An 11,992-nucleotide genomic window follows, 5' to 3' on the forward strand; every position below is an offset into this window, starting at 1 on the left:
GGCGTTTTTCTCGCGAAATACGGTGGCCTGTCCGGTGGGTTCCAGCAGTTAGGGGGAAAAGATTTTTTTCGCAAAATACTGGTGGCTTGTCCGGTGGGTCCCCGCTGTCAGGTGGAGAATTAATTACGTAATAAGGAGGCACTTCCTTGCTGCGGCCGTGGACCCAGCTATCAGCCTCTCCACGTACAGTCCACGTCCCATGGAAGCCATTCCTTGACCACGTTGACCATGCCGCGCTGAGAGCACCAGTGCGGTGGACGACGGCGAGGCCTAGGAAGGGGACGACGCAGAGCCGGGGAAGACGCGACAGTGGATGCCCACGCATAGAGGAGTACGAGGGTTCACTGGTTCGCTGCGGTGTGAGGCTGCCGTCGCCGCAGAATAACAGGGGGTGTGGGTGAGTAGAGGGATGGCCTGGCCAGTGGTGGGAGTAGTAGGGGGCGGTGAGGCCTCCGCCGCATGGCAGCCGGCCATGGGAGGCAGGAGCACGAGTCACGACCAGCGCTGGTTTGGGCGGCTGGAGCAAGAAGACTAGAGGTTGAAGAAGCACTACAGCCGTTGGATGGACATCGTACGGTCACTGGAGCTAGAATCGTGCATATTGACTAAGTTGACAAAGCCCTCCGTCCCCATCAACTTAGTAGGCCCACAAGTCAGCCTGCCACTAAGGTGGGTCCCAGCTAGCAGTGGGGTATTCATTTTTTTGTGCGTAATAAGGAGGCACTTCTGGTGGGTCCGAGCTGATAGCAGGGGGAATGTTTTTTTCGCGAAATACGGTTGCCCGTCGGGTGGGTCCCAGCAGTCAGGGGCAAACAGTTTTTTCGCGATATAATGGTGGGCGTCCGGTGGGTCCCTGCTGTGAGGTGGAGGAATAATTATTTTCCGTGTAATAAGGAGGCACTTCCTTGCGGCTGCCGTGGACCCAGCTGTCGGCCTCTCCATGTACAGTATTCTTCCGATGGAATTCAGTCGTTGACCAGATTGACCATGCCGCGCCGACAGCACCACGGCGGTGGACGACGGCGAGGCCTAGGAAGGGGACGACACGGAGCCGGGGAAGACGCGGCAGTGGATGCGCATGCAGAGAGGAGTACGAGGGTTCACTGGTTCGGCTGTGCTGCCGTCGCCGCAGAATAACAGGGGGTGGGGTTAGTGGAGTGGAGGGATGGCCTGGCCAGTGGTGGGAGTAGTATGGGGGCGGTGAGGCCTCCGCAGCAGCATAGCCGGACACGGGAGGTAGGAGCAGGCGGCACGACCGGCGCTGCTTTGGGCGGCTGGAGCAAGAAGACCAGAGGTTGAAGAAGCACTACGGCCGTTGGATGGACATCGTACGGTCAGTTGAGCTAGAATTGTGCATATTGACTAAGTTGACAAAGCCCTTCGTCCCCGTCAACTTAGTAGGCCCACTATACTGGGTCCCAGCTAGTAGGAGGAGTATTCATTTTTTTTGTGCGTAATAAGGAGGCACTTCCATGCGTGCGAAGATATAGCTGGTGGGTCCGAGTTGTCAGCGGCGGTAACGTTTTTTTCGCGAAATACAGAGGTCGTTTCGGTGGTTCCTAGATGTCAGGTGGAGGAAATCATTATTTTGCGTCTAATAAGGAGGCATTTCCTTGCGTGCGGCCGTGGACCCAGCTGTCAACCTCTCCATGTACAGTCCACTTCAGATGCATGTCGGTCGTTGACCACGCTGACCACGCCACGCCGAGAGCACCAGGGCGGTGGACGACGACGAGGCCTAGGAAGGGAACGACACGGAGGCAGGGAAGACTCGGCCGTTGTTTTTGTTTCCCACGCGGAGGGGAGTATGACTGTACGAGGGTTTACTGGTTCGTCTGCCGTTGCCGGAGAATAACAGCAGGTGTGGGTGATTAGAGGGATGGCTAGGCCAGCGATGGGAGTACGGTGGGGCGGTGAGGCATGCGCGACAGCACAGCCGGCCACGGGGAGGAGGGAGCAGACAGTCCCACCGGCTCTTGTTTGAGCGGCTGGAGCAGGAAGAGCAGAGATTGAAGAAGCACGACGGCCGTTGGATGGACATCCAACAGTATACAGGCCATCTGTGGAAAGCCTCAAATCTGTGGAAAACAGCATACAACCCATCTGCCATTATTTCAAATAATTTACAGTCCATTTGCTAATATTTACGGGTTTTTTTGGAGCCCATATTCTTTACGTTAGCATTACAGCCCATATTGTGGCCACGGTTAAAAAATTATACGAAATTTTGCATATGTCGGTGCGATCTGAACTGTTTTCAATCCCGAAATTTCGAGTCACATTCAGACTGATTTTAAAAATAAATGTATATCAGTATAAAATCCCATAAATTGTCCATGCATAAAAATCAATGCAATTTAAAATCTCGAAATGAAAAAAAGATATTTGAAAATAATTGCCGGTTTGATGTGTTTTAGAAATGTACATCCCATTTCTCATTACTGATAGGCCATTTTCTTAGCCAGCCGAATGAAGCTCTCCTCGTCTTGAATGATTTGCAGCCCAGCAGGCCTAATAAAGCGACTTACTTGACAAATCACAAAAGAACTGGGCTAGCCATTTTTAGAAATAAAAAAAACTACTGGGCTAGTCTGTGGTAAACATAAAAAAAGGCTGTCTAGAAAGGCCAGAGTGTCCCGCACAGCCTAGTTGACACCCTGCTTCCGTCTCAAAAACAAATTAGATAAATGCCACTCCGATTAAGGCGATTCATAAAAATGCCACTGCAATTTCCAAACTTTAAAAAATGCCACTGCAATTTTTGCAAACTTTGAAAAACGCCAGTGCAGTTTGCAAACTTTGAAAAACGCCACTCCAGACTTCGAAAAATGCCACTAGAAATGGCATGAAATGGCATTTTTCAGAGTATGGAAATTGCAGTGGCATTTCTCGGATACACCAGATTTGGAGTGGCATTTATCAAATTAACCCAAAACAACAATAACTGGGCAAGCTGTTGGGTCCCTGGTGTCAGCCGCTCGTTGTGCAATTCTCTCGTTTATTGACTACGTTGACAATGGCATGGGACCCAGATGTCAGAAATCCACTAGGAGGAGCCATTTTTGTATTGGCTTGAAATAAGGAGGCACTTGCTTGCGTACTGCCATGACCTTGGCGGGTCCCTGCTATCATCCTCTCCACGTATAGTACCAGTTAGTTGTGCTTCAAAACTGATCGGCATGCCATTAAAAAAATAAAGGTCGATAACTAATGCGGCACCTCGGGCCAACGCGGCCGGATCGAATTTTGCACGAGAAATTACACACCATGTTTCGTTGACATGTGGTCCCGTTCCAACATATCAGTGAGACAACGACAAGTAGTAGGAGTATTTCCGAACGGACGTGTAGGCCGGGGTGCCTCTTCGTGAACCGTGGCAAACTTGCAACCGTCCACTGACTCTTCGCCTTTCCCTCTCGATTTGGAACTGCTGTCGCACGCTCTTCCTCTCCCTCCTCCATTTTCCTTTAGCCCTTCACCCTTTCTTCTGCCATTGTTCGATCATCTTCTCCATGGAGGGAACAGGCCAGAATCGACCTCGTTATTCTTGCCCCGATCTGAAAGATGACATGGTGGAGGAACTCACTGATCGGTGCGACGTCATCACCTCGGCTAGCATGGCAGGTTCGTTCAAGCCCATTCTCGACTCAACTAATAACATCATTACAAAGAACCCAAGAGTCAAGGAGCGGTTTGATCTCCCCTATCTTCTTCGCCGTGACCCTGATGACTGGCGCCGGCACGACGGAGGCCTCGCCCTGTGCCAGTTGATGCCGCTTGATAATGATACGTATGATGTTAAGATGCCATCGCTCGAGGGCAAGGCTTGGGCGGGCGCAAATGGAGATTGGGTTGTTTACATTGGGTCCAACTGCGAGTGGGAACTTGTGAATGTGTACACTCGTCACCGGTTTCCACTTCCAAAAATCTCAGCACACTGCCCAGAGGTTGAGCACACCGGTAATGTACGCGCGTTCAAATACGATCATGGTGACTATCTTCTAGGGAAGATAGCAATTTGTCGAGTTCCCAACCGCTCTTGGAATTACAACAACTATGAAGTTGTTGCTATCTTCGACAAGCTTGTTGCCATCCTTAGTGGTTTGACTCGATGGACATTGCTCAAAAATAGTTTCTGTGCACGAATGAGTACTATGATGCAACTCAATACGAGGGCCTTGTGTTTTCTGCCACCACTCGTGGCACTCTTTTTGCATGATATCCTCGTAGTTTTGGTACATTTGTCTTCCACCGTAATTATAATTGTTTCATCCACATGCATGCGGGTTAGCAAGTTTCCCTTTACTAATTAAGCTTCTTCTTGTGTTTCCAAGGTCCTATGAACATCCCACCACCTATACTTGAAAATTTTTATAACCAAGGGGGAGATGCCGATGGTGATGATCACGAGCAGCGCCCATATACTCTGTGTCGCCTGTCAACTAATTCCGATGGATCACCTCTTCTTGTGTGTATACAGCCCACTGATGATATTACTGCTAAGGAAGCAGGTGCCTCCCATGGTCGCACTCTCCGGACCTATTCCAACACCCGTTGCATGGTATTCGGGATGGATACTAGTGTGCTCGCGCCAACTCCTTCTCCCTGGCACAGAATTGATAGTCTTGGAGAAAACTCGCTCTTCTTTGGACAAAACTATCCGATGATGGTGAAAGGCGATCCAACTGCTATTGACACATTTATGAGAAGCAACTGTGTCTATACCTCGGACATTTGGGTGGTTCCCCACCCTGGTACTGATATAGTAGGCCGCTTCAGCTTGGATGATCAGTCCTGCATTGGTCTATAGATCGACAATGGATGGCCCGTCCCAAAGAATCACTTGTGGTTCAAAGCAAGCGTTTCCAACACCGCGGAATGGTTGAGTTGAAGTTCATTTCATGGCTTGTTATTTATTGTGTGGTGAAAACTTTAGTATTTATAATGTATCCTCGTTGTCGATGTGGGTTGATGACCTGTTGTATGTAATAAAATGATATGCCTATGATAAACTTACTAAATTTATGAATGGCTTTCGACACTTCTCTAAATTTGTACTAGCTTCACATGCTTCGCGCGTCGGGCGGGTGTTTTTACTGTAGCCATATGTTAATGTGTTCATTGTACGTAACCAACACCTCAAATCCTCGATACTAGTATACTATATACTAGTAGGAATAAGTAGTAGGAGTAGTAGGGTGGCATGGACCAGAACAAGCATTCACGTCCAGGAGTACGGCACACGCCACCACCACAACATCCATCTAACACCATATTATTTCTTGGAGTCCATGCTAGAGCAATCTCTTCAACCTTGTCGTTTCTCCAACTTCAGCCATCGCGCGGCGAGCGAGGTGGGGGTTTGCCGATAGTCAGTTTCCTTAACTGCGGTCCCACTTGTAAGGCCAACTCCAACGCACGACCCCAAATGCACCTCCATTTTGCACGAACTCCAACGATAATTTTGACTAGAAAAGCAAGACCAAAGAAAACAAGAACCACAAGAATACATTTTACTACTCCTGTAAGTTGGATTAGTGCCTTCTCGATGCATCCATTGTTGATCTGCGGAGGCTCGATCTTGCGTGCTTCTTTCTTCTTCGAGTGTAAAGAAGTAGGCGTTGCTTCCTCGCATCTAGTCTCATGTCTAGCCTCTATTATAGTAGGAGTATCAACAAGTGCACTAATCTCATCCGAGAGCAGAACCGAAGATTTGGTCGGGTTCTTCCTCCTTTTGCCGACATGCGGGACATCCAGCATCCAGGTCGTGTCATGAAAGAAAATAGAGTGCTAGTTGAAGCCACAAGATGTGCATCTTGGGTTAAACTGTAAATAGAATCTTACTACTCTTGAGTAACTCCAAAAGCGGCCAGCGGAGATCTTTATTGGATTTGTTTTTCATCACCAGCACGTCGAGGTGAAATATGTGCAGGTTCACTGGGTCCTCTTGCGTTTTCACTGACATGTGGGGCCGCATGTGAGCAAACAGACGATGGGCTCCGCGCGTCCGCTGGCTGGCTGAGAAGAGAGATAGAGGAGGGCTGAGCACGGACTGCAGGAAATTTGTTCTACGTACCTCGATATAGGCTCAATATAGTGGGGTGGCATGGGCCATACCTAGCATTCACGTCTAGCAGTACGGCACACGCCACCCACACGAGTCTCATCCGACACCAATTTTCTTGGAGTCCGTGCTACAGCCATCTCTTCTCCCTCCTATTTTCTTAGCCATCGCACGGTGGGCGGGGTGGGGGTTTGCCGATAGTCGGTTTGCTCAACTGCGGTCCCACTTGTAAGTGAAAATGCAACACCGCACGCATTCCCCCTTGAGCGGCGTCCTGGACCAACCGTGTGGGGGTGCAACGCGAACACGACAGGCTTTTCCTTTTGAACTCGTAACTTGTAAAATTTGGTTCTGCTCCATGGCGCGACCGATAGATAGAAAATAACGATTTTGCCTAGAGTAATGAGAAGTTTGGTTCTGGCACCGTTCATGCATGGAGTACGTACGAAAATTATGAAGTTGATGCGAAAGGTAAGATAATTACTGTAGTATCATATACTACTACATGGATTTGACGAAAAGATAAAAATACATACAAATCGATCAACATTCAACGACATCCTCACGCCCTAGGGCGTCAGGTCACCAACCGACGTGTGAGGAGCAGCGGCGTTGGCGGCGAGCTCAACGTGCTTCTGAACAGTGCCGTCCAAGGTTGCCCTACGCTCCAAGAAGGCCAGCGTCCTATCGTTCTCCTCTTGCATGTAGTAGTCCTAGTGGACGATTTGCGCATAGACGTGGCTGATTATGTCGATGGTGTCTTGCTGCGCCAGGCGCTGCGCGGCGAGCGCGACCTCGAGGTGGACATTCTCCGGCGCGACGGCGGGCAGTCGCAGGGCCACCAGTGCGTCGAAGAGGTTGTTACCATAGTGGCCGTTGAGGGTGGCGGGCATCGCAGAGCCTGGGCGCATCGGTTGGAGGCATACGTCAAAGTCGCGCGCAAGCTTCTTGACGACGGTAAACTTGTCGAGGAAACCGACGAGGACCTCGTCGAACAAGAAGACGAAGCTGTCGTCCAAGTGGCCCCTCGCCCTGGCGGCCTCAAGCAATACTACCTGGAGACGTTCCTCGGTGCCGGGCCGCAGGCTGGCGTCGTGGACCATCTGGCACAGCCGGCTGATGCTCGCGCTCATCGCCTCCATGGGTCTAGCGTAGCTTCTAGTCAACTGATCTTGCGATTTCAGTGATCACTCAGCCCTTGGTTAGTGTGCGTAGGTGCGTAGGATTTCGTACTACTCCTCGGCCCTCTACTGCACCTGCCTTTGGCTGTATGATAGGTGGGCCAGCCACCCCTTGGGGCCATGTGTCATTCACCCAAAGGCAGTTGCTGTAAGTCAATGAAGCTGTGTCCCCCTCTGTGCCGGTGCAGTATAGTCATCTCACCGGACCTCTAGTTGGGGCCAAACGAGAAAAGTTTGATGTTTACTGGTTTATTGGTCCCCTTTGCATTTTGCGCCAAGTTTTGACCTTTGATTTAACTATTAAATGTTAATGCATGTAAACAAAAATGTTGTGTAAGTCACCTTATGAAAACCAAATAATCCCAAAATACTTAGGCACGGTGCATTAACTCCCTCCTTGTTTCTTATTTCGTGACATATCAACCAATGAGAGATGTGGATCGTGCATGCTTTCAATGACTTGAGACTACCAAACATGACATGCAGTGTTTAGTTGATTGCATGTAATCCTATTAGTACTCTAGTTAGGAGTAGCAAAAAAACATTAAGTTCTCTCGCCGATAGGAATAAAACGCCATGTATTTATTTACAGAGGGAGTAGTACATTTTTGGTGACATGCATTACTAGATATTGCTAGTCAAATACTAAAATCCAGATGGACGTGGTAGTACCCCTAAATCCAGACGGTGGTGCTACTAGTACTAGTAGTAGTACTACCAATGTAGTAGTAGGAGTACTAGCACTGTACTATCGGTTGGTCAAATTATTACGTGCCGCTCCTCATAGTGAAGTGACAAGACCATGCGCCGGAGATGACACCTCAGTATAGGCGCCGTGTTTGGCATGCCATAGTTAGCCTCACCATCTGCAGTCACTATCATCATGGCTGTAGAGCTAGCCTGCTTACAACTAGCCCTGTTCGACATAATTCCCCGTGCGTAGATGCCCGGGCATTGCATGGAACACCAAGATTGGAGATGGACAGCTCCGGCAGCGGCCATCGCGCCAGATTTTTCCACGGCCTTCTAATCCTAGATGTGGTGGGGAGGAGATGAGGCTGATTGTGAGAGAGACAAGGAGTTGTTTGTAAACAGGGAACAAGTGCGGGCATCTTTTTGCAAAAATGGAGAAGCTTGGTTTGTATGCGTTAGATCTAGATCCGACGGCTATTGATGAAAGATGGGAGGCACAACATCATCACCAACTCAGGACCTGTTTGATTCGCAGGATTTTGAAAACGCAGGAATAGGACACGGCAATATTACAAGTTTCAAACTGATATTACAAATTTTAGGAGTAATGTTGCACCTACGAAGAGGGAATTACTAGGAAGTTTACGTAAGAACTTTTGTTACTTTAGGTGGATGCAGCATTATCGTACAAACTAAAATCCACTGCCCTGACAAGTCACTAATGGGCAAATAAGTTTTCGAGTCTCTGGCCACTTGATGTTTCAAAAACAAATTCAACTTCTGCGGAGAAATGAGCTCCATCGTGTACCCCCGCGGGTGTGGCAGGGCACGAAGCGTGAGTACGTGCACGGTGCACATATTCTCTTCTTGTATACGTACACCACCTACGTGGGGTTGTGTGAGAGAGATACAAACCTAGAGAGATATAGTGTGTGGGTTCTTGAGAGTTTTTGGGGGGGGGGGCAATCAAAAAATTTAACATATGCAATGTGTGTGAAATAGAGTCCTGGATATAACATATATATAGAGGGGGCGATCCACGAGAAGAGAGTGGAGGTATCATTGGCTTGAGATGTCCCATATAATCGAAGAGAGGGATGATGTGTGTGTGTGTGCGCGCGCGCGATCGATAAAGAGTGCCATCGAATTTGTGTGTGCCCGTGTCAAAGATATAGAGTGGCTGGCCTACTGGAACGTGAGATGGGACATGTGCAGTTTGTCTCTGTGGCATGGATACCTACCTGCAGCGCTTGACTATCGGTGTGTGGTGGGGGAAGAGGGAGGCCCAATTAACTATAGAGGTACAATGGCTGGTATATGTGTGGAGTAGGAAAGAGGCCTACCTCATGTATTAAGGAGATCGATCTGCCTCATGTATTAAGGGAGATCGATCGAAATCCATGCATATGTGCAGGAGATGAATAAGGTTGGGAGAGAGACAGAGCTAGAGTGTTGGAGGGGGTGGTAGTGGAGTTGCTTCTGACAAATGGTGGGATAGGCTTGCTAGACAAACGGAGGGCACGCCCGCAATATCAATAAGAGAGGAGATGGCTGCTTGTTGTCTGTGCACGTGCGTATGAGAGACGGATCAGGAGGCATGTACGAATGATGAGGGGGGACGATGTGGCTGTGGTAAGCAGACGTAACTACATAGGAAGATCAATCACCCTTTGTAAGATAAAGGAGAGACATAACTTGTGAGGTACGTCGATCGATGGGGGGGGTAGGTAAAGTCGATCTAGGTATATGTTGGGAGATCGATCGGTATACATGCATGTGTGTGTTAGAAGCAAATGAGGCACGAGGAGAAGGATAGAGAGAGAGAGAGAGGGATGCATGTAGGAGGTGGTACGAGAGGCATACTATATCGAGGGGGAGGAGTGTGCGAGTACGAGAACGATGAAAAGAGTGGTGGGAGTGAGGCATGGACAGTGACAAGAGAAGAGGGGAAGCTTGTGTTTGTGCTAGGCGCACCTGGCTAGAGAGGCATATCGATCGATGTATGCCGTAAAGAAGGAGCTGGGGGGCCTACACACACCGTGGGTGAACGACCTAAAGTGAAAAGACGAATTTGCGCGATGGAGCTAGAGAATGCTGAGGGAGGGTGAGAGGGATGTGGGCGTGTGCATGCACAAGAGAAAGTTAGCGCTAGCTACAAAGATAAGAGGGTTGTGTGGGTGTAAAAGATGAATAGAGATCATATATACTTCATTATAAAAAGCGAATTCGGATATTTGAAGAATTTATCATAGTGTTTCAAACCGACGGATGTGTGAATATATATAACGGTGATACACATGGTGTGGTTATGAACATGGTATACTACATTTAATATGTTTTATCTCTACTCTTATAAAAAAATGGAGTTGTTGATGATGGTGTGCCTGCCATCCTGCATTATAGGCCGTCTGATTTCTATCTGACGGATAGCAAGGAAACTATGATGGTTGAAGTTGGCAACAATCATGATTGTAGATTCTTATTGAAATAGAGAAACGAATTCAAATTTAGTTCGAATTGCAGCGGTAGTATAGACATTTGGAATGCACTAAAATGTTGGTATGAGTAAGTTACATGCATTATACAGCAAGCGAAAAAATTTAATCGGACATAACATGGATTCATACTCCCTCCTTCCATCTATATAGGGCGTAATGAGATTTTTAAGACCGCCTTTGACTATTGACAAGATTAATAGTACATGACATGCACAATGTGAAAATTATATCATTGAAAGAACCTTTCACAGACGAATTTAACGGTGTGCTTTGTGTAAGTTGCATGTCATATATCATTGCTCTAATATTTGGTCAAAGTTATCATCGAAAAACGCATTAGGCCCTATATAGATGGAAGGAGGGAGTAGCTTTGAATAGCATTTGTATAGTAAAACAGGGCAAGACTCTCTCTTTGTGTGGTGTGAATAGTTTTATTTTTTTCGTTTTCTTTTTGGTTGAGGGAAGTGCGAATTGATTTGGTACGTACAAGTACAATATTACTACATGTTAGGCTTGTCCCTAAAATTCAACCCGCGTCTTGTTATATCCCGAAAATTCAGATATCATGCCCCCAAAACTGGTGCCTTCACAACCCACGCCTTGCTATCCCGAAATTACAACGCGCGCGAAAACTCCCTCCAGCTGCCAAATCCCGACACGTGAAATCCCCCTTCTAACCCTGAGCCGAAAGGTCTGCTAGTTTAAATCGACGGGGGTACTTTTGTAACACACCCTACATTTTGGACAAGCGCATTCCTAAGTCATTCTTCACCCCCTCCCATCGCCCCCTTTTCGCCATTCGAAATCCCAGGCCGCCGTAACCTCTCCGCTCCAGCCGCGAAACCCCACCCTCCTCCATCCGCCACGTCACCGCTGCCCAGCCGGAGCCTCTTCCCCGACGACGTCGTCCAGTGCAACAGCTCGACGTCCCTCGTCCACCTCCCCGGATGAGGATCTGTCGTCCATCTCGCCGTCCTGCTGGTTCAGCCGCCCCGTCCTCCACCTCCAAGGAGCTACTTCGACGATCACCTCGTCTATCGCGGCTGCTCCATCCCCACAGCGCCGCCTTAACCTACTCCACCGGAACCGTAGCATCCTCACTAACTCCTCGGACGAAGCCGAGGCCTACTTGGCGCCACCAAAGAGGTTGTACACTCATCGCATAGCACCTTCTCCTGAACTCGACCTCCCGGCGCCAACGGTGCTCCATCCTGCACCCCCATGGAGCGGCTACCTTGAAGCCGGCACCGCGGGCGACATCTCCACGACGGCTCTCCCCCAGTGCGAGGCCCCTTCGGCGGCGGCGTCCATACCAGCCGGATCTGCTGCTGCTGCTCCGGCTCTCGCTCGATCGCTCGCTCGCCCAGCTGTTGCTGCTGCTCTCCCCCTTGGTCATGCTGCTGCTCTGCTCCGATTAAGCCACACTTCAGTTGACTGAATCGACTTTTGGGTTAGTCGATTTTCAGGGGTTGGGGGGGGATCGCCGGAGTTAAGGAAGAACCACCCGCAGCGGGGACGGGGGCTCGCCGGAGAGGTACCCCACTATCTATCTTAGG

Source organism: Triticum dicoccoides, chromosome 2A (assembly GCF_002162155.2).
Source record: "Triticum dicoccoides isolate Atlit2015 ecotype Zavitan chromosome 2A, WEW_v2.0, whole genome shotgun sequence".
In the NCBI taxonomy this organism is placed as follows: domain Eukaryota; kingdom Viridiplantae; phylum Streptophyta; class Magnoliopsida; order Poales; family Poaceae; genus Triticum; species Triticum dicoccoides.